The sequence below is a fragment of the Rattus norvegicus genome, chromosome 9 (assembly GCF_021556685.1).
Source record: "Rattus norvegicus strain SHRSP/BbbUtx chromosome 9, alternate assembly SHRSP_T2T, whole genome shotgun sequence".
Taxonomy (NCBI): domain Eukaryota; kingdom Metazoa; phylum Chordata; class Mammalia; order Rodentia; family Muridae; genus Rattus; species Rattus norvegicus.
In genome coordinates, this window is record NC_141542.1 from 92,448,370 (window position 1) to 92,471,380 (window position 23,011).

Here is a 23,011-nt window from a genome sequence, read left to right on the forward strand (position 1 = left end):
TTCTTCCCGAGTTGATTTTGGTCTGTGTTTTATCACAGCTACAGAAAGCAAATGCACACACCAGGCTCTCCTGTTGGACATCAATGAGGACAAGTGAAGACTGATTGATTACTGGTGGCAGTTACCACAGACTAGAGGGGTCCTGGCCTTAGGCTGAAGCCAATGTTCTGAGTGGAGGGATGGGAAATTCCTGGGGGTATGAAAACGTCACTGTTGACCCAAGGGCTTGCTTGGCTTCTGGACTTTGTCTAATGCAGTTGGTTTTCTCATTGATCGCAAGCAGAGACACTTACTTGCCTTCCCACCCTCATTCTTTCCTCTTATTAACCAATTTTCTTTAGGATAGCTGCTGTGAGCTAGAGCCTGGTATTCCTCAGGGTGTTTGTTATTGTAGTTTGTTTTGTTTTGTTTTATTTTGGTGGGAATGGCTCAGCAAACAGATCTAAATAGGAATCTCCAAAGGACATGTCTAAACATTGTACTTTTTTTATGATGGCTGTACATCCTCTTCCTTCTGGATTCCTGGGATGCTGGTGACTGATGCTGGGCTAATGTATCAGTGAAATGAGGGAAATGCAAAAGAATTGCCAAGACTTGAGTTCCTAGCCGCCTAGGCAATGCTATGGGAGCCTTAACTCTTGTGGTAAAGGAAAAGAAACATGACATTTATTTAACTTTGCATTCTTGTCTCTAGTCTTTGCATATAAAGGCTCTCCCTAGCCCAGAAACTGAAATCTTTCACTGATGTGGACTTTTGTTGGTGTTGTATATCTAATGATGAATAACTCACTCCTAAACTTAGTGACTGAAAACTGTGCTATCTTTGTTATTGTTGTTGTTTAATGTTTGCTGTTTAGATGGGGCAACTCAACTCTGTCCCGGCAGGTTAGGGCCTCAGATGGGAGGTCTCAGATGGATGGAGGCAGAGCTACTCGAGCTGACTTGATTCAGATAGCTGGTACTTCAGTGAAGTTCCAATATGGCCCCTGTCTTCTTCAACATGATGTGGTTTCATACATGGTGGCTTAGGGCTCCAAGAGGGAAAAAACAGAACCATCCTTCCTTTTCAGACTTGTGCCCAGAACTGGTACTGTGTCACTTACCTTACTATGTTGGTCAGAGCTACCTGGGCTAAAAGGAATAGATGTAGAGATGTCTTCTTTGTAGGAGAAACCAATTATCGCCAAGGCAATACACTGAACAACACTCTTTCTTCAGCATAAAGGTTAATCTGAATTTACACCAAATCTGTATTCAGTGTTCAGACATGAGTCTCATGCTGCTGTGTGATTCTTTATATTATTCATCACTTGGCGCACTTGAAAATTTGCCATTTTGCCATGATGTCTTTGTAACACTGGCAGAGAAGAAAATCACACAGGAAATGGGAGGATACCATGCATTAAGGGGTCAAGATGAGGGGCAGTGACTAAAAATAGCCTTTTCACGAGGCTAAGATTGAGCTGAAGTGCATTACTAAGTAGGGAAACTGCTGGCTGGTACCGACCTGTCTTAGTTAGGATTTTTATTACTGTGAAGAGACACCATGACCACTGATAACTCTAGTAAAGGAAAACGTTTAATCGGGGTTGGCTTACTGTTCAGAGTTTTAATCCATTATTGTCATGGCAGGAAGCATGGCAGCATACAGGCAGCTGTGGTGCTGGAGAAGGAGTTGTAAGTTCTATATCCTGATCAGCAGACAACGGGAAGAAAGACGGTGAGACACCAGGCCTGATTTGAACTTCTGAAACCTCAAAGCCCGCCCCTAATGACACACTTCCTCCAACAAAGTCACACCAACTCCAACAAAGCCACTCTTCCTAATAGTGCCACCCTTATGAATCTATGGGGGTCACACTTATCCAAACCACCATGCAACCCCAGACACAGTCCCCATCTAAGAGTTAAGGAATGTTTACTGGCTACCAACCGTCAGCCAGGTGTTATGTGGCTGGAAACATTAATGCCTACACTTGGGCAGCTGCTGTTTGGCTATGAATGTGGCAGCCCCTGGTGCCAGCCAGGTACTGTGCAGGTGTGAGCATGTGAAGGAGCCTTTTTCTTCCTCTGATCCTTTACAGGGTCAATGTGATAGGGGGTCTTCAGAAGATGAAGTAGCATTACTTCCACTGATGGAGATTCTCACAAATTGAAGACAAATGAGTTCAAGAGAAGATAGACATACAAATTTTAGTAGTCTTGAAGTGAACAAGAGAACACTTTGAATATCAGCTCCATAACCAAACAAGAAACCCAAACTAAACCAAGCTACTGTTTGTTATGACTCTGTATTGAGGAAGAGGCCATGTTCTAACCCTAGGGCCTAGCAAGAGGCTCCACAGATCCTGGGAGGTGGGAGGTAGGGATGGGGCTCACACTGAGGTCAAGGTTTAGTGGGAATTCGTTAAAACAGATTCTGGGAATCCTGTGGTGGCAAGAGGAAATGGAGGACTGACAAGGGTCCAGACAGGACCTTTGTTGTCCAGTGAATGGGTGCCCTAGTGACCTCTTTTCCCGGAGAGGATCCTGAATCAGAGTTTGGTTTAAGGCTGATGCACCTGTCATCACAGGATAGCCCTGAAGTGTCCTTATTATGGTTTTTAAAGTTAAAATTATTATCTGCCTGTGTGTGTGTGTGTGTGTGTGTGTGTGTGTGTGTGTGTATGCACAAGTGTTTGTGTGTGCACCATGGTGCATGTGTGGAGTTCAGAGGACAACTTGTGGGAGTTTGGTTCTCTCCTAACATGTGAGTCTTGGAAGTCAAATCAAATCGGTCTTTCTGGCAAAAGCTGTGGAGCCATCTTTCTGGCCCTGTGATATTTTTTATTACATTTATTTAATGATGGGGGGGGGCACTGTGTACCCATGGCATGCATGTAGATGTTAGAGGAAAGTATGGGGAAATCGGTTTTCCTTCCACCATGCAGGTCCCAGGGATCGAACTCAGGTCATCAGCCTTGGCAGCAGATGCCTTACACATTGAGCTGTCTCTCCAGCCCCTGAATAGTTTGTGACAGGACTAGCAAGGACCCTGGAAGATGACCCTGTGATGGCGCTTGAAGTTCTTTAAAGCTGTGCCTACTGACTATGAAAGTCTCTTTCAAAGCCAGGCCCCAGGCTGGAGATATTTTCTGCTTGTTGTTTATAGCAGAAGGTAGGTGTTCAGCCATCTCTCCTAGTTGACTTATTATTAATCAGCCTAAAAAGAGACTAATTTATTTATTGGCGAAGGAGGAGAATCTATTTATGGTATCAGTGCTTTCCTTCAAATTTGAGCCAGAAATTTTGGGCGGATCCATAACAGTACTTCTAAATTTATGGTTTGTTGTCTGTTTGTTTGTTTCTTTCTTTCTTTGTTTATTTATTTATTTATTTTTGAGACACAGTCTTACTCTGTAGCCTATGCTGGCCTTGAATTGGAGATCCCCTTGCCTATATTCCCTTTCTTTAACCCCCTCCCCCCCCTTTCCTGTGATTATAGCCACGTGTCTGCCCAACACTATTTTCTTTTTAAAAACAGATTCTTTGGGTTTGCTTGGTTTTAGCTTCCCTGCAAAGGGAGCAAGCAGGGAAGTGGACCATGCTTATGGACTCGGGGAGGTCTCAGCCGAGGTTCTTCTGGCTGGATGAACACGCTGTCATGAGGGTATGGGGAGATTCCCCAAGAGCTCCTGAGATGCAGGAAGTGGTCTGTAATGCTCAGAAATATATCCTGCCAGCAGGGGGTATTTTCACTAGTTGTGGCTTTAATCAGAATAATAGCCTGAGTGCAGAAGAGACGAGATAGCTATTGATGCTCACGTCCTCAGGATATAGTGTGGGGTTCCAGGACATGGGAGAAGTCCCGGGGTGTGTGTGTGTGTGTGTGTGTGTGTGTGTGTGTGTGTGTGTGTGTGTGTTGCCTGCCTATTGCTTCCCTGTATGAAGATAGACATCTCAATCTCTAATGACCTTGAAAGACAGACTTATTTCCAGTAAGCTAGGGCCAGCTTTACATCTGCAGCAGAAGGAGAGGCTCGGGTGGGGAAATGGAATCTTTTCTTCAAAAGCACCAGTTCAGTTTTTAATTTTTCCAGAATCAAAAATCTTTCACTGTGTGTGTGTCTGCATGTGGGTACACAGGTATGGAGACCAGCGGTGTGGGATGCCTGGGAAGCCAGAGTCATAGACAGTTGTAAACACTCAGTGATGCTGCTGGAAAATGAACTTGGGTCCCGTGCAAGAAAATAATATGTGCTCATCGCCACTGCATCCTCTCCAGCCCTGGATTTGATTTTAAATGTACAGCTTTCTGATTGCCATCCTGGGGGACAGAGATGCCCATAAGATAAATATGACACAGTCTCTTGCCTCAGGAAAGGCAAACTAACTGGCAAGAGATATACACTATTCTGTTCATATTAAACTGTGGCCAGATGACACAGTCCACAGTGCTTGTGTGCACTCTGAAGAACGGTCTTTGAAGAGCTTAGAGCACAGTGGATCAGGGTCAGTCTCTCTTGTAGCCAGGGTGGGCATTGCTGGGCTCATGTCCCTGGAAACTACATCACCTAATGGAAGCTGAGAGCACAGCCTTGTGGGAATCTTCCACAGACCACCAGGGCAGTGTCAGATCAAACACTGCTTCGGTGGGAGTTGTTGAGGGAACGACTCTTTTATTATTGATGACATTCTTGGGCAATCCAGGGCAATGCATTAGTTTTCAATCGGTCAATTCTCTACTCTCTGAGGCAAGAATTCTCTAATGGGCACAATTTGCTTTTTGACTGGTATGTTATCTTGATTTTTGTCAGAGCCCAGCCAGGTGTAGTAGTTCACACCTAAAATCCCAAGCACTTAGGAAGCGGAGGCAGGAGAAAAAAAAAAGAATTTTGGAATCTATTGTCTGACCTTGGGCCTCACTTTTAGGAATTTGTTTCTATGGACTCTTGACTATGCTGCCATTACAGGAGTGGCTGAGCAAGGGCTCATTGTTGAATATGCTAATTGCAGGTACCCTACAGTCCAGCCCCTGTTACATTTGTCCCCTCTTGCTTTTCAGCTGAACCCTTGGGGAAATGGCTTTGTCACGCTGCTCGTTCTGTTCTTCATCACCCTTCATTATTTCTGTGGTTGACACCAAGGCAGACTGAAAAACGCATGTTCCTATTTTTACTACAATCAAGCAAAATCCAGAAGGAAAGAAGATGCAAGCCTAAGTTTCATTGAGATCCATACCATTTTCACTTTCCTCTGAGGCATTTATTTATTTTAAAAACCAAAGTTCTGGGGTGTGTGTGTGTGGAGGGGGGAATCTTGTTTGAATATCTCTAAAACCAAAACATAAGAAAACAAAGCCTGCCCGTGATTCTCAAGCACATGACAGGAAAACGAAGCAAAAGCAGCTACCTGCCGTGGCAGATTTCTATACCTTGCTCAGTGCCAGGATGGCTTGGCTGCAAGCATGACTGTACAGGGCAGATGGTCCTCAGGAGACTGGAATTAAGCAACAATAATAAACAAACGGAAACGGATTGATTGGCTGGCGAGCTGCAAGAGAAGGGAAGATGCTGGGAACTGGGGTGTAATGAAACACTAAAAACAGGGCAGAGCTAGGACTGGGAGTAGTGCCCAGTTGTTCCTTGTGTTTACGTTGCTCCTTTGTTGTTGGGAGGGAACATGCAAGGGTAGCATGGGATGCTGATGGGTAGGGAGGGAAGGGTAGCATGGGATGCTGATGGGTAGCGAGGGAAGGGTAGCATGGGATGCTGATGGGTAGGGAGGGAAGGGTAGCATGGGATGCTGATGGGTAGGGAGGGAAGGGTAGCATGGGATGCTGATGGGTAGGGAGGGAAAGGAAGCATAAGGTGCTGGTGTATAGGGAAGGAGCAGAGAGGCAGTAAGTTTGGGTAGGGTACTAGGGAGATAACTCTGGCATGAAAGTTGGAACTTGAACTTCATCTCCAGAACGTACGAAAACAAACAAACCAACAAACAACCCCCTGATGTGTTTATAATCCTAACACTGGGGAGGTAGAAACAGGAAGATCCCTAGGGCTTGATGGCCAGCCACCGTAGCCTAGTTGGTGAGCTCCAGGGCAATGAGAAACAGTGCTTCAAAAACCAAGATAGAGGCTGGGACGATGATCTGCAGACAAAAGGGTTTGCTGTGCTAATCTGGCAACCTGAAGTGTTCCCAGAACACAGCCAAGAGACAGATACAATATTGCAAGTGTTTGTAATCTCTGTGTATCTTCAGGAAGTGGAGGTGGCAGACAGTTGAATCTCTAGCTAGCCTGGGGTACACAGTAAAACGAGAGCCAGTCAAAAACATGGTGGGAAGGTGAAGGCTAACACTCTAGGTTGCCCTTTGACCTACACAAACACACTATGCTACTGTGAATTGTCTCTCCCTCACCCAGATTAAAAAGAAATTCAAGGTAAACAATGCTCTTGAGGAAGAACACTGGAGACTGGCCTCTGGATTCTCCATACATGATCACCTGTACACATCAATACAGATCCACGTGTAGGAAAAGTTGAGTGTTCCATTGACATGGCTTCATGGGTCTTTTGGGAGAAAATGGACATGTAGAAAATGACCCTGGACATGACACTTGGAATGATGTGAAGAAAGGCCATGAATGCCACTCCACTTTTGTCACGATCCCACAGCCCTGGCAACCTTCTATGACATCATCAGGCAAACAAGAGGCTATCAGCCCATCTTTCTCTGCACTTTTAGCTGCACCAATTCTCAGCATTTTACCCATCTAATTCTCCAATTCACAAATAGTCCTAGTACAATAGACTAAAGTGAATACCCTAGAAGGATTTCCAGAGAAAGGGAAATTGTGTGTGTGTGTGTGTGTGTGTGTGTGTGTGTGTGTGTGTGTGTGTGAAGTCTGGGAAAGAGCTCAATCAGTAAAATGGTTGCTTTGCAAGCAAGAGGGTACAGGTTTCAGCTGCTGAGGTGGAGGTAGGGTGGGTTGGTATCATTGGTCACCTGGCCAACCCTTCTTAGTGAATTCCAGGCCAGTAAGAGACCGCATTTCAAGGAAAAAAAATGGCGGATGGTACTTGGCTCCTTGCCTTGAGACACTTATGCGTGCATGTGTGTTGTGTGTCTATGTGCATCTGACTGTGTGTGTGTGTGTTCATATGCATAGACGGAGTCAGTAGACATTTTTGGTTTTATTATTTACTATTTATTTATTTTAAAGAATTGGAGGATGAGGTTATGGAGACGTCTTGCTTCAGAGTTTGCTGGGATGAGTTTGAAACTCAAGAAAGGGTTGAAGTTCAAGGATGAAGGCTGTCTGCTGGCAGGATCCTTTCTTGGTCTGGACAGAGAGGTGAGGATCAGTGTTTGCTTCATCACAGTCTGCAATTACTTGCATGAAGCTTGCCCACATTTGTGTAGGTTGATCTGCTTTGATCCAAGTCTACTGCTTTAATATCTCCCTTATCCATGGAATATCTCCAGGGAAATACCTAGAATACTGTTTGACCAAGTAGAGAGGTACCGTGGTCAACCAAGTGGACACATTAAGTCAACCATCCTACTGCCCATTGGTCAGTCTGTCAGAAGGTAGAGGGGATGGCCAGGCTCTCCTGCACAGAGTCTATTACAGGCATGATGTTGAGAGACCAAGTCACTTACCTTAGTGTGATGTGGAAGGAAGCAAGGTGGGTATTTTGTGTGCTTTTCAGCTTCTGTATTCTGCAGAGAAGCTTGGATTGAGGTTGCGAGTCTTTTTGACTCTTCAATGTTTCCAGTGGCCTCCAAAGAATACAATACCTCCTCCTGGGTCCCAGCAACGGAGTGCAAGCTTTAAGAAGAAATGAAATCTCTTAAAATGCTGCTGACTCCCCTTTATGCTTTTATTTAATTTTTCCCTTAAATGACACAAATAGCAGTACAGGCCATGTGTGATTTCAAACGGCAGTCACCTGGACAGTGTGGAGAAACAGGGAGCACTAATATCCAGATCTGCAAGCCTGCTTCCTTGTAATCCACCCCTGGATACTGGCTCCCTCATTCCCAGAGACAGCATAAGGGGATCCAGCTATTTCCAGAAAGGTTTAAGTGAGATCCAATAAGGAGCTTTATTGCCAAGCCTGTGAAACACCGGAGGGGATTCTCTGTTGAGTTACTTTGGATGTTGGATGTTATTGGAAAACAAATATACTAGGATCAAGTTTACATGGAAACCACACATGTAAAATAGACTCTTGAAGAGTTATTTAGATATTAAAAAAAAACCCAATGGTTGTTAAAGTCTTCAACAACTTATTTTCCTTTTTATCTCCTTTTTTTTTCCTTTTTAACAGTTCATGTTTGTTTCTTGAGACAGAGTCTGGCAATATAGCTCAGGCTGGCCTCAAACGTGTGGCAATCCTCCTGCTTTACCTCTTTCCAGTGCTGAGGTCACAGGCTTATGCCGCTGTACCCAGCTCAATCCTTGCCCTGTCTCTCCACTTTGTTCTGTATGATGAAGTGGCCTTGCCGTTTGCAATAGTGCTCTACAAGAAGTGACAAGAATTTGAAACCTGTTATCACAAAGAAGATGAAGCACTAACTAAGCTAGGGACCCCACCAGGCTGAAATTCAGGTGACATAAGGGGTAACTTCTAGAAGGAAACAAGCAAGATGTAGAGAAGCCTCAGTCCTGTTTAGCCAAAAAGGAGCTGGTTGACGTATGTCAGCATTGGCAGAAAAGTCTTTGTTGGGTCTTCCCCTAAAATGAATGGGCCCATTCTGTCATAGGATAGGAGTGGTAGCCATGAGCAGCACACCCTTCTGGATAAAATAGCCCACTTGTTAATGTATCTTATCAAGGGTGGATGGAAAATGTTCTTGTTTAATGTGAAACATGCCTTACGATTTCCTGTGTCTGAACATTTAGCTGTCCCTCCTCCCCAGTTGGTGGCATTCTTTGGGAAGGTTGTGGAACTTTGAAGATGTAGAAACTTTCAGGGGAAGTACATCACTGGAGCAGGCCTTGAGGTTTCAGAGTCCAGATCGCCTTCCTGTTTGCTCTCTGCTTCCTGACTGGAGTCAGATGTGACCAACTGCCTTATTCTTCTGCCCCTCTTCTTTCCCTGTCATGATATGCTATCCCCAAACTATAAGCCAACAGAAACCCTTTCTATCTTAAGTTGCTGATTGGCAGGCATTCAGTTATACCAACAAGCAACATAAACAACACAGAAGCAAATTGAGGTCAACAGTTGAGTGGATTGTGCAGATGTGCTGGGGAGAGGGATGTGTGTCTTTCCATTGGGGACATCACACGACTCTGAGATGCTTGATGGAATTGGCTTGGGTCCATTTGACTGACAGAAAACCAACCAAATCAAATCATCTTCTCTTCCAAATTAATGTCAAGAAACTTGGGCACTCACCTGAACTCTGCACTTCTGAAAAATGATGTAGGCTGAGCCTTGGTCTCCAACCATGAGCTTGCCACCATGTGTGTCAGTTACTCCTATCATGGCTGTGACCAACACCTGGCAAAAACCACCTAAGGGCAGAAGGATTTATTTGGGCTCCTGGTTTCAGAAGCTCCAGCTTATTGTGGTTGGGAGAATGTGGTAGAAGCAAAGCAGTTCACCTCATAGTGGCCAGGAAGCATGGAGAAGGGAGGATGGAGGAAAAGGTCAAGGCAAGATGCATCCCCAAAGGACATAGCCTCACTGACCTTCTTCCCTGTCTCAAGGAATCAAGGGGTCAGTGAGCTCCCATGAGATCAGAACAATCATCATGATGTAACTGTTTCCAGAAATATCTTTACAGACACCCCCTAGTGTGTACTTTACTAATCCCCCAAGTGCTTCTCAAGCTACTTAAGCTGAAGGACTATTCACAGTACTTTGTCTCAGAATTGAGGTATAAAGTTGAGGAAACTTTCTGCGACACCCATTTTCCCCATGGGTCCTTGCAGTGAATCCTCATCACTCAGGGTGATTTAAATGCCCTTCTCTGCCCACTTGCTTAAGTTGGCTGAGCAGTCCCTGTATATCTAGCTTTAATAACATTTGTCTCATATTTTGTCATGATGCACTGTGGTCCAGGGTGGGGGAGGGTGATGAGAATTCTGTGGAAATAGACTCCAGAGTCAGTTACTAGATTCACGTAAACTCTGCCAATGAGGTAGAGTACAGATGTTCAGTTTCCATAACACATACCAAACAATGGAGCCTTTAACAAGGAAGGCCAGAGCTCATTTTTCATTCACATAGCAGTGTGGATATCAAGAGCAACAACAAGGCAACCTTGTAATTGAGGGATCCAACCTTCCCCTTCTTTAGGTTGCTGTTCTCATCTCCAGGTTTCATGACAGCTCACCATGGTACCCACACTCAACCAGAAGGAAGGGAGAAGGAAGAAGTGTGTGTGGGTGAGCATGGGAGAAGGTCTGCTCACATTTCCAGTTAAATTCCACTCACCAGAACTTAGTCCCACGGCAATCGCCGTGTGTTGTACCCAACAGCTACAAAGGAGTTTGGAAAGTGTAATTTGTATTAATTTTCTATTGCTGTGTAATAAATCAACAAAGACTTTTATTATGTTGTAGTTCCTGGAGGTCAAAAGTACTGGCAGGGTTTCCTGGGTCCTTGGTTCAGAGTGTCTCCCAAGTAGAAAGCAAACTGTTGGTAACTTCTATCGCCTCACCTGAAGCTCTCTGGTTGGAGGCAGGACCAGCTCTTGTGATAGGACTGAAGTTCCTCTTTCTCAGGCGTCCAGCTAGAATCCACTTTCAGCTTCTAGAGGCCGAAGCTGAGGCTGCCACTCCACACTTCCTTTTCAAGGTCAGCAGGGACACCTCTATGGCACTGGCTCTTTCTTCCCCAATGGCCCCATCCTTTCAAAGAGCTCACATCACAAAATTTAGGCCAAGTCCACCCAAAGTAATCTCTCTTTTGATTGACTCAAAGTCAACTGATTTGAGATTCCAATCACATCTATAAAAGTCACCTTTAACGGTGTCATATAATATAACTGAATCATGGGAGAAAGCGTCTAAATTTATTCATAAATTTTACCTATGTTCAAGGGATGGGAATCTATTGGGCAAGAATACCAGATGATAGGAGTCCTGGGGACCATCTTAGAATTCTGCCTACTGTATAGTCTTCATTGTATGGCTGAATACTTGATCAATAGCAGATAATACAATTCTGATTTCTCCAGTCCTTTGAGTAGAGAAGCATCAAACACAAGATATTGAGGTCACCTGGTGGTCTCTGCCCCCAGTAACTTTCTAGCAACGCCATCACATCAAGCTACTCAGTTTCCGTTTACTTCAGCTTTTCCTACAAATAGGGATAGTAACAGTACTTCATGGATGACTTCGTTGTGAGGCTTAAGTTAGATCGTATGCATACCCTGCAAATATTAAAAGCTCACAAAACATTGGCAATGACTTTCCTTTTCTTCAGTGCTGAAACAGAGAAATAAAGCACTAGAAAAAAAAAGCATAGCTATACCATTAATAACTCATGAGTACACCGCGGCTGGCTGAAGTCTTTCCAGTCTCAGCTTTTTAAAGAGATGTATCAGGACAAACAAAAACCTGCAGAATATTCCCAGGACCTCAAAGTCATCATTGCATAACCAATGGCATCATTTAGTAGAGATGCTCATAGGTGATGTCATACTCTTCAAAGAGCTACTGCAGAGGCAAACCCTCTGGAATTTGATGTGTGTTTTGCCAGAGGAAACAGACTATGTAATTTCAATAAGCTTGAAAGGTCCCCCTGCCCAGTATGTCTATAAAGCATGTTGGTTCTGGTTTGTATGTATGCTTAGATGTACATAGATCTTTTGAGTGTTTGTGTGGGTATACATACATGTGAAAATAGCCTGCGATGTGCCAGCATCTGAAATTAGCCACATGCTAATTAAACTTTCCTACGTGCAAAGAGGCACAACGGTTTTGAGAGAGCCATTGGAGGGAAGAAAACGAGTTAGCACGTTACTTGTCTCAGTGAGCTCTGAAATCTAGACACTAAGGCTGAGCCATTAGTGTGTGGTTTTGCTTTTTTAAGAGGGAAACATTCCGCGTCAGTGTAGCAAGGTTAGGGTTGTTGAGCACTTTCCCCTGCTTCTTCTGCGCCTGCTCACGCACAGTGTCTCCTGAATAATGCACAATACAAACAATTATTTCAGACATCTCAAAAATGAAGTGCTACCAACTTTGCTACGTTCCTCTGCTCGGGCGAGTAATGAAAGACATATTCTTAATGTGAAACAAAAGAAGATTGTGAATATTAAGAAAGCAGCCCAGCCTGCTAGAGTTAAACCGTCGGGATAAGATATTAACTTGAAACACATGTGAGGTGCAGCTGTTTCTGTTGAGGCTTTCATCAGACTCAAGTGGAAAGATTGGTGGGTTTTAATATGTGGTTTCCAGCCAAGCCAATAGGAATCTGGGGAAAATGTGTGTGAAATCAGCCTTCTGCCAGGGGGGTCCTGGGCTCTGGGCTGCCTTTTCTTTCTGGTAACATAAACAAAGGTAACTCAATGCTCAGGGGCCAGGCTGCCTCCTTCTAAAGACACAGCTCAAGGACTCTGGAGTGACCAGCTGGTTTGTGGCTGGTTAGGGGGCTTCCTACTATGCTCAAATGCAAAGACCAAAGGGAGGCAGGGGTGGGAAGGAGGCTAATTTCACATGCTAGCACATCTCAGGTTATTTACACACACACGCACACACACACACACACACACACACACACACACACACACGCACACACATACACACACACAGAGGTGTGTACCCAAACACACATACAAACCAACACCAGCATACTTTATGGACATACTGGGCATGAAGACCTTTCGAGCTTATTGAACTTACACACGTCTGTTTCCTTCACACACGTCTCTTCTGCCTTTTCCTCTCGGAAATACTTAGACTTTATTTAGCTCCTAAGAACTCATAGCTTCAACTCCATGAGATCACTTGTGCTTATTCAGTTCAAACTGAGGATTTACCTTAGCCCAGAAGCATGGTGCTATACAGGGCCACACGTATATCTACCTACATGTACAAATGTGAGAATTAAAAAAAAAATCCATGAAAGAAGATAAGATGCGTGCAGAAATAAGGACTAATTACTTCTTTTTAAATTTTATTCATTTTTTAAAAACTTCTCTTAATTACTTCTTTACAAAGATGAAATTAGTTAACTGGCTTCAGGGTGGGTCTGACTGTTGCAATGGTTTTGTCTAGCCTGCTCCTCAAGGCAGTCGCTGTCATTTCTGGATTGATGACTGAATGACAATGCGCCCCTCCCCCCAAGCACCACGGCCTTTGCGTCAGCTTCAGAGACAGGGAACGGGAGTATATTTATGGGCCCACAAACTCAGAAATGGAGGCAGGAAAATGAAAACGACTGGAATGCCCTCATTGACCTTAGGAAAGCAGCTGAACACTCCCGTTTATATGCACTGATTCATGTGTTCAACAGTTATTGGACAGCTCCAAGATTCAAGAGATTTTGTAAAGTGCTCTTGGGGTTGCAGTGATGTGTGAGGGGGAGAGGATCTGACACTTATTGAGCACATGCTAGTTGCCAGGCATTGCGTGGGTCCTGTGATTCCGTTTTCTCATCTCATTTCCTAACCCTGGAGAGAGAAGTTAGAAGACAAGATCTTTTCTCTCAAGAGTCATCCAGTCTAGGATTAAGTAATAGATAAAAGGCACAGCCAGACACCCATGAAATAAGGTCATTATAATCACATGCCAAAAGAGAGGTTTTAATGGGAACTAAGAGACTGGAGTGGATTCTTGGGGAACAGAAGGAAGTTTATTGGGGAATGCCATGTTTTGAACTGGACATTGTAGGTTGCGGTGGGTTTATATTCGAAAAGCAAAAATGGTAGATCAGCGAGGGGCCCTGGGAAGGGGAGGATGCATGGGACTCGAGGACAAGGGACACAATACCTGCAAGCCACATGAATTCAGCAGTTATAACTGAGAGCCACCTGTAATCACATTTTCTCTTGTTATTGCTTCTTGGATCCAGTGCCAAATGAGGTGGGTAGTGTTAGAGTCATGATATATGAAAGGGACACGCCTGCCCGTAAGCCCTCTACACACTCAGTGTGTAGAGACACTGACTATAGAGACTTGTTCAGGTTACGGGCAGTGAATGAGGTCTCTTTCAGACCACCGAGTAGGAAACCTGGCAAAGTGAACAGTACTCTTTAGCATTTGGTCATGATGGGGCTATGCTGTTCTGGGAGAGAGATTATGACAGAGACAAGGCTGGCTTGATCCTAGGGTAGGTGAAGGTGTGTTTATGGGTGATGGTAGTGGTAGTAACAAAAAATGATATGATAGTCCAGCCTAACAGGGACAGAGAGCCAAGGACATGTGTTTGGACTGTACTGGTCACAGCATCTGGTGCAATAGAGTTTAATGGAATGATTTAGGTAATTTTGTCCTGTAAGTTGAGACCAAATTATAACTGGAAGACAGGGGTATACTCTCTGAGGAGATAGTGACCCAAACGCCACACCATCCTGTTCTAGCACTTGTCCAGACTGAGTAGAAACTAAGTGCCCCTTTCTTTAATTTTAAAAATCATTTTATGAATAAGCCTTATTATTTATTGTCACCCACAAACATACACATGTGCATGTACTTAGCCTTTCTACTGTAGATTACCTTTCTACTGTAGATTACCTTTCTACTGTAGATTACCTTTCTACTGTAGATTACCTTTCTACTGTAGATTACCTTTCTACTGTAGCATCTGTGATTGGAAATGACCTTTCTACTTTAGCTCCATTCCTGATGGAATATCAAGTCATTGTGCTTGAGGGTAAAGGAATCAGGGTACCAGGTACCTCGTATGAAGAAGACTACAAGCATATTAGATAGACAGCTCTTGTCCTCAGGCACCTCAGACCTATGAGGTACTGTTGAGAGGGTGACTAGGAGTATATGATGGGCCAGGTATCCTCTCACCCATTAGGAGGCCTAAGGTGTCATACTGGTATCCTTGGGCCCACATATCAAAATACCATGATCTAGAAGCCTTAAGAAAACAGAAAATAGTTTTGGAGACCAGAAGTCCCAGATGAAGATGTATGCTCTATCTAAAATGCTAGAAGATTCAATTCCCTTATCTAGTCTTTGAAAGATGCCAATAGACTTTGGTATACCTTAGCATATGCCACTCTCCTCTCTATCTTTATATGTCTCTCTTCATATATGTGTAGTTATCTTTGATTTTAGACCAGCCTCAACCCAGTATGACTTCATTATATTATTATTGAAGGATACCCCTAGTCACAGTATGGTCACATTCAGAGGGATTAGTGGATTAGCACTTTGGCATATCGTTTTGGAGAGACAATCCATGTCTATGTGCAAGCTGGAAGAAACAGAGGAGGACTCTATGGGCTGGAGCAATCAGACCCAACATCTTGGCGATGACAAGACTTGAGCTCTTTCTCCTGGCTGGATGGTGTTTGATGTATAAGTGGTGGGCTAGATTCCAAGGTGGATGGATGGGAAGAATTATATGGCTGGAGTCACAGAATTTAGCATGCGTGAGGCACATCAGAGGATGGGGAGGCCGCCAATCTGCTGGGGACAGAGGGCTCTCCCAGGGAGTGTTGGAGACTGAGACTAGAGAAGTTGGGACCAGACTGAGGAGTCAGCCAACATCTTAGACTGGACTTGGACTGGGTTTCTCCTATTCTGGAAAACTCTGTTCAACACTCTCAACTGTCTTCAGAAGGCTAAGACAATTATGTAGGAAAGGCCCAATGCTCAGATATGCTCCTGAGTGTGTATCAACACATCTTGACACTGCTTACAGACCACCCAGTGTGGTGGATGGTCATATAAGTCTAGTCTGAAGAAGCTTTATACATTAAGGCAAGGACAGCTGTAAATTTAATGAATGTGTCATCAGCAAGATTGGACAGTTCTTCTTCTCTTTGGACAGCAGTTTTCCCAGCTGTGAAAAGCAACAGCTCTGCCCGGGACATGCTGCAGTCCCTTGACTGAATAACAAAGTGGTGCAACTTATATCTGAATAGCATTAAACTAGACCTGCATGAAAATGCTATTCCATTTGCCTTAGCATCTCTGAGAGGTGGGTAGAATAGCATTTCATCTCACTTCAATAGAGGAAGATGTGAGCTCTATGTGAGATGGGCCCCTGACTTACCACAGTGCTTAGCTGGTTAATGGCAAGGTTGGACTTGAACTGAGTACCCCACATTCTTAGTTCAGTGTTTCTGATCTCCCAATAATGCCTCCTATAAAACCATATTTCCAGTTTACTCATTCAGTCATCCATTATCCATCCATCCATCCATCATCCATCCATCCATCCATCCACCCTTTCAATAAGCAAGCCTGTGTGATGGATTCATGATGTTGTAAGTACTCTATGAGGTCCCAGAGCTACATGGATAACTAAGAGATGGTTTTTGCAATTGAAGGCGTTCTCCAGCTGGTCCAATATGAGGTTGTCTACATAATGGGAGGACAAAGAGCAGAATCTGGGAGGATGATCCTCATTCACTGAGCCACACCTGCCATGAGATTAAAATTTCTCTGGTAAATGTTCTTGGGCCAAGGTTTCCTTTGCACACTGTAAGCACAGAGCTGCGATGAAAGGCACCTTTGAGTCTGCACCTGCTGTCAACGACACTTAACGTTAAGTAGTCAGAGGCAGCAGTCAAGGTGGAAGCCTGGAAACTGAGTCAGCCACAATTATTTAAATCACAGGGAATACAAAATCACTCCCAAGCTATCATCTATTAGGTGAGCATTATAAGTTTACAACGCCCCGTGACATGCAATGGCATTTCAGAAGATGGCCTCTCTTCAGGATCAGGTCGAGCTTAGACACTACCACCTCGAAGTGCATGGCTCCTTGTCTCCAGCCTCACAGAGTTTTGACGAAAGAGGATGGGTGAGATGCTATGGCCTCCTCCTGAAATGTGAAGTCCTTCCCAACAGGGCAGTGAAGAGCCTTAAGTACAAGACATACCAGAGCCCTTTCTTAATAGGCTTTGCTTTGCGTGAATCTTAGACTCTAACTAGCCGTTCCAAGTGGAGGACATGGTTTACCTGGTCCCCATTTCTTCTAAGATTTCCATGTAATCTTCTGTCTGGAAACCAGCCAGTTGGGCAATGATGCAGTGGAGCAAGGCAAGCCTCAGGCTGGTCCCATCATTTCTGTTGCTTTTAATTTAGGCACGTTCAGTTCCAAACACACAAAATGATATACTGGGTTCTCTAGCCTTGCTTCTTTTAATTTTTTAATTTTTTTTCTCTAAGCCACTTGTCTGTTCAGGCTCTAGATATGGAGAGATCCTCAATGTGTCTGGTTAGTCCAGGCAACACCCAGTACTACCCTGATCCTTCTTGCTTTTGAATCCAGGTTGAAAACAGCAGATTCAGGAGCTACCCTTGCTCTCATACAGCCTGGGAGTGTGGGGCATAGAATAAGGCAGTTTTGTTCACAGCAACTATTTAAACCTAATTTGTTCTACTAGGTTTACTGGAACCCCAGGTTCTCAACACATTAGGAACACAGCTCACAGGCAGGACTCATACTAGCAAGAAAAACGAATCCTGGGACACACGGAAGCCTTAAGGATGTCTAGATGGTTTTCGTAAGATAAAACTCCCTACCCAGCTGAACTGCTAGAGCTGGAGTGTTAGAAGTGTGAGAATAAAATGTAGTGTGATGAATAGTTAAAGTGCAAGCAATAGAAGCAGGAATTTTTCACTCTCGCCCATGCTGGCCCTGTGTCTGGAGTTTGCGTCCCGTCTCGTACATCTAGACGTTGCCACTGGGATACGGGCTTTCTCTCCTGTACCGGAGCCAATGGAGCTGTTGGAAACACCTTATAAATCTCATCTTCTGGACCGTGACCTTCAGCCCCTTGGGGGCAGCTTTCACTTTATGATCATCTTGAAAACCGTGGTAGAGGAGACCTTCAGTAACACCCAAGGGCTCAGCATTCTGTATCTCTGCCAGGTGAATGAAGGGAACCACTCTGGCCTGAGCTGTTCACAGGAGAGGGGCTTAGTTCCCCCAGCCAGAATCCCAGCTTACATTCCAGCCACCAGAGAACAGCGGTGCTCCAAATGAGGGCACTGTGCTCTGAAGGGGTGACATGTAACTCTTCCGGCACTTAACTATTCTCAGTACTTAGTCGGGCATGCAGGACAGGGGGGAAGGAGGGGTTCCCTTCTGCCTGCCCCAAATGAGCCTTAGAGAATAAACCTTGGAGTAGAAATGGCTGCCTTTGGAGGAGGGTGCCTCATGTTTTATTGGCTATTGAGTTGGTTCCTTCTAATTCTGTTTTTCAATCTTATACAAGGTGGGCCTTGAGAAACTCTTATGCTAATTTGAAACAGGAGTCGAGCAGTGCCCAGCTTTTGTGTGGCAAGACCTGGTTTGTGTGATTGTGGCAGGCACCTGGTCTATAAATCCACACCAGGCTGAGACCAAAGGGACTGCCAGGCGTTGTCTGGGCTTATGGAATTGGCCTGTTTTGGTTCTAGCCAAGCCATGTCTTAGATGAGATACTATGGCAGGAAACACCACAAACAGATCTATAGCCTAAATACCTGTAATGTGGCTCTGGGAAGAGGGTCAGAGTTGAAGGAGTTAAGGTGTGCCTTTGAAAACATTTCAAACTGCATTGTAAACTTTGATGTATAGCTCATCTGCCCCATGCTTATGACACCTCCTGAGGACAGGGCATCCGCTTAATTCAGAGTTTTTTGGTGTGTGCAAGGTGCTTGTGTTACTTATTTGGGCAATACATTCTTTCAAAGTATTGCTTACAAAGTTCCAAATTCCTTAGGAGAATTTGTGAGAATCCAAATGCCTTAAGGTGCCCCTGGAAGTGGAAGGTTCATGTTTATCTCCCTGAGTTTCAGCAGACGTAGGCAGGAGAATTAAGCCTGTACTACAAGCTTGTGGACTGCTCACAGCTGTCCTCCATAGCTGTTAGCCTGACCTTTTGGTACTGGTTCTTTGCCTTCTCACAGATAAAGGGACACGGTAAAGAGTGGTTAGGACACAGTGGAAAGAGCATCCCGGTCTATAGTATGCCGTTAGTCAGAGAGTGGATACCTGAAAAGGAAAACCTCTTTGCTCCAACTTCACATGGGCCTGGGCAGGCAGGCTCTTTCTCAAGAGTAAGTCTGTGAGTGTTTGCTCACATATCTTTTTGGCAGCCAGGGCAAACTTGACTGTCAGGGTGATCTTCTTGCTTTGAGGCACCATTGCGAAATTAAGTCTCACAGAGTGTTAAAGGCAACAGACCTAGACTGCTGTTCTAGTCCTGGAAAACCCTTTCTCTGCTTTGGAGTTCACTCCATTGACAAATAAAATCAAGTATTGTTTGGACCATTTACATCAAGTATGTGGGGGAGTGGATACCTATTGCCTCCAGATCTTCTAGGTCCTGAGACTGAGTTCCTCCTCGCTGTTCTGAACTTCCAGAGCCTGACTTTGCCGCTCCTCATGAACGTATCGTATAGCTGACAGATGGCTCCACTTCTGACTATCCATACTGTTCATATTTTGGCTAATGGACTAATAGCTGCAGGGGGCCAGGCAGGAGATAACCCAAGTGAGTTCAGAGGACAGAGCTTGGCTCTCAGGCCCTGGCCTGGCCTCTGGGCACACTCAGAACCCTTTCCCGAGGACTCTACTCACAGTTCTACAACAATATGCTCTCAGCCAGCTGCAGACTGGTTTGGTGAAGGTATATTCTGTTTTCTCAGATGGAGTAGGTAAACTCATTCAGGGTTAGCAATAAAATAACATATGATAAATTAGACTAGAAATCAAAGGAAGGGCTTGGAGATGGCCCATTTGATAAGATGCTCACTGACAAGCTTGAGGAATTGACTTCAGTGCCCCAAGGACACATGTAAAAATCAGCATTATGGTATGCACCCCTAATTCCTCTGTTGGGGAAGCAAAGGCAGGAAGATTCTTGGGTCCTTCCAGCCTACCTATCTGAGTCAATGAACCCCAGGTTTACTGAGAGAATTTGCCTAAGAAATGAGTGATAGAGGAAGGGGCCTGATGTTGACCTCTTTCCTGCATGCTAACCCCCACTCTCCTACACACACACACACACACACACACACACACACACACACACAATCTCTTCTGTTCCTCTGGAGAACCATGACTAATTCAGAAGGGGTCCAGGGTCCACTATTTCTAACTTCTTGCCACTAGGTGCCCTTCCTAAAGGTTCCATCACCTCAAGCTCCCATCGACTGGTAGCCATGTTTGTAATATAACAGGTCTTTCTGGAACTTTTGAGATCCAAACTCTTGCCTGCATGCCAATCTGAGCTGTCAAGCACACACACACACACACACACACACACACACACACACACACACACAAGTCAAGTCTGGGTTAGGCTTCTGTCTTGTCTCTTTTAAACCTAGCAACAGGTTGTTACTGTTTTTCAGAAAACAGCTTTCATTTTTTCGTGGGTTTTCTACTAATTGGAGCTTCTATAAGAGAAGGAGGATGGCTTTCATGACAAGAGGACTGCAGGACAGCTGCCAGCATCCCTCAGAGGTTTACCAGATACTCAATGCACTTAGAATAGATCATTCAATTATTATGCTCATTCTAGTAATTAAAAAAGAACAGGTAGTAATGAAAAATGAGCTCCTCCCCCCACCAAGGCTTGTTAAGAGTTAGAAGCATCCTGGTCACCCTTTTGGTTCTCATGATGACCCCTTACAGGAGGTCCTATGATTATCCCCATTTTACAGACAAGGAAATCAAGGCCCAGAGAAGTGATGACTAGCCTTTGAATACCCACTTCTCAGGGAGTGTTTTTTTGAACATGTCTCTTGCTTTAGCTCCTTTATAGAAAATTCTACTTTCATGTATGTTTAAAGAAGTGTTACCGGTGGAGACATTTGGTGAATACCGGTATTCACCAGTTAGAAAAAGCCAACCACTCCAATGAAGAAATAGCAATGTAGGATACTTGAATGTTTGTAGGTGGGTTTTGAGAGAGGAGAGGACTAAGTTGGAAGAAAGAAAAAAAATCTTCCTTGAGACCACTCACTGTTTTATCCTAAGCGTGAAGAGGGATTAAGGGGCCCCCTGAGTCTCAGGCCCATGCTTTGTGATCTCTGCCTTGGGCCAGGGAAGGAAGCTCCAGCTCTCCCTGTCACTCAGTGCTTTCTGTCATTTGTCATGGAGACTAGCACACACTTGGCTGAATTCTTTCGGCTACTGATCCAGAAAATTGGAAACAACTTTGGCTCCCTGGTCAATCGGTTGGATAATCAGTGCACGTCGAGCTTGCCCCCAAATTGTGGCCACCAGGCTGTTTGAAAGCCAGTGGGGAATCTCTTATGTGCAGGCTTTTGGAAGCTCTGACCGGGCAAGCAAGCACGGAATCTGATTATTAGAGTTGAGGTGCTTGGAGGTTGGTGTGTTAGGGATTCGGAAATGGAAGAGACAGCTCTCGTTCTCCAGTGAGACAATAGGAAACGGAGCGAGTAGAAACTATTTTAACTGAGACTATCTAGAGATACTACACAGAGTGGAGAAGTGATCCCGCCTGGAATGGCTGTGACTCAGGAGAGACACAAAGGTTACTGGTGGGGAGCGGGGTGTCTAGGATGATAGAAAAACACCTGAACGTTGGGTCAGAGTAAGACCCCTATTATGGAGATGTGGGGTGAGATCAAGGAGAAGAGATTTCTTGGCAAGAGATTGCTTCTGTAATTTATCCCAGACCCTTTAATTCCTGACCACAACCCTGAGAAGGAGATTATCACCTCCCCCCAGCCAGCACAATTGACTGGTATGGAGGTTGTTAACTTGAGAAAATCGCCAGAGATAGTATTGGGCAACTTCAAAAGTCCACTGTCTTTTCCAATGAGGGTGCTGTGAAAGGGCTTATGAACACTAATAACAGCTGAAGGGCTAGCTGCAGGTGGCTGTCTAATTCCAATCAAAATAATCTTCCCCCAGTCTTAGTGGATAAAGAACGGCGGAATTAAAAAGGGACCGCGAGTGATTTTTGGCACAGGCACGGAGTGTGCTGTGGAAGGAAGGCTATTGGTGTTGGCAGTGTGCAGTTAGGTTTCCTCCCAGCAACAAATTCCCCTTGATGGCCTGGGAGGTCACACACGCGCCTCTGGGTCCTTTGTACACAGCTGCATACACCATGTGGTATTTGCTTTAGTTAACGGTCCAGCAGCGGGAAGGGGGTAGATTGTTGGCGTTTGAAAAATCCAGACTATTATAAAATCAGGTGTTGACCCCATCCTTAGACATTTCCACACTGGTGTGAAACTTAGGGTCCTTTGGGCATCTTTCTCCCTGGGAGTTTGTCTCATCAGAGTTTCTGAGTCTCTGTTAGCTTGAGAACGGCTTCAGTAGCCAAAGACCACCAAATCCTGGGTTAAACAAAAGTGTCGATATGTCAACTGTAGGACTTTCTAGAATAGTGGTTCTCAACCTTTGGGCTGTGACCCCTGTATATCAGATATCCTGCATAGCAGATATTTAAATTATGATCCATAACATAGCAGAATTTCCTCTATGAAGTAGCAATGAAATAACTTGATGGCTGAGGGTCACGACAACCTAAGGAACTCTAAGAGTTGCAGCATTAGGAATGTTGAAAACCACTGTAGACCCTTCACCATGCAAGTTCGTTTTGAATAGCCTAAAGTTATACAGATTTTTTTTTCCCTCTGAAATAAAATATAAAAGTTCACATATTCTCTCACTCTTTCTTAGCTGCCCAGCTGCATCCTGGGAAATGCTTTCCTCTCAAAGGCAAGAGTGACCCCAGGGTATGAAGGAGGTTGGACTGAGCTTCCAAGCAGGTATTTCCTTGAAGTCTATGGTCCCTGGACATCTTGCCAAGACGCCAGGCTCTCCCTGCAGAGAAGGCTGAAGTCAGGTGACCCATCCGTTATCTGGCAGTACAGGGCACTGGGGTATGCTGAGTTGGGGACAGAAGGTGGCT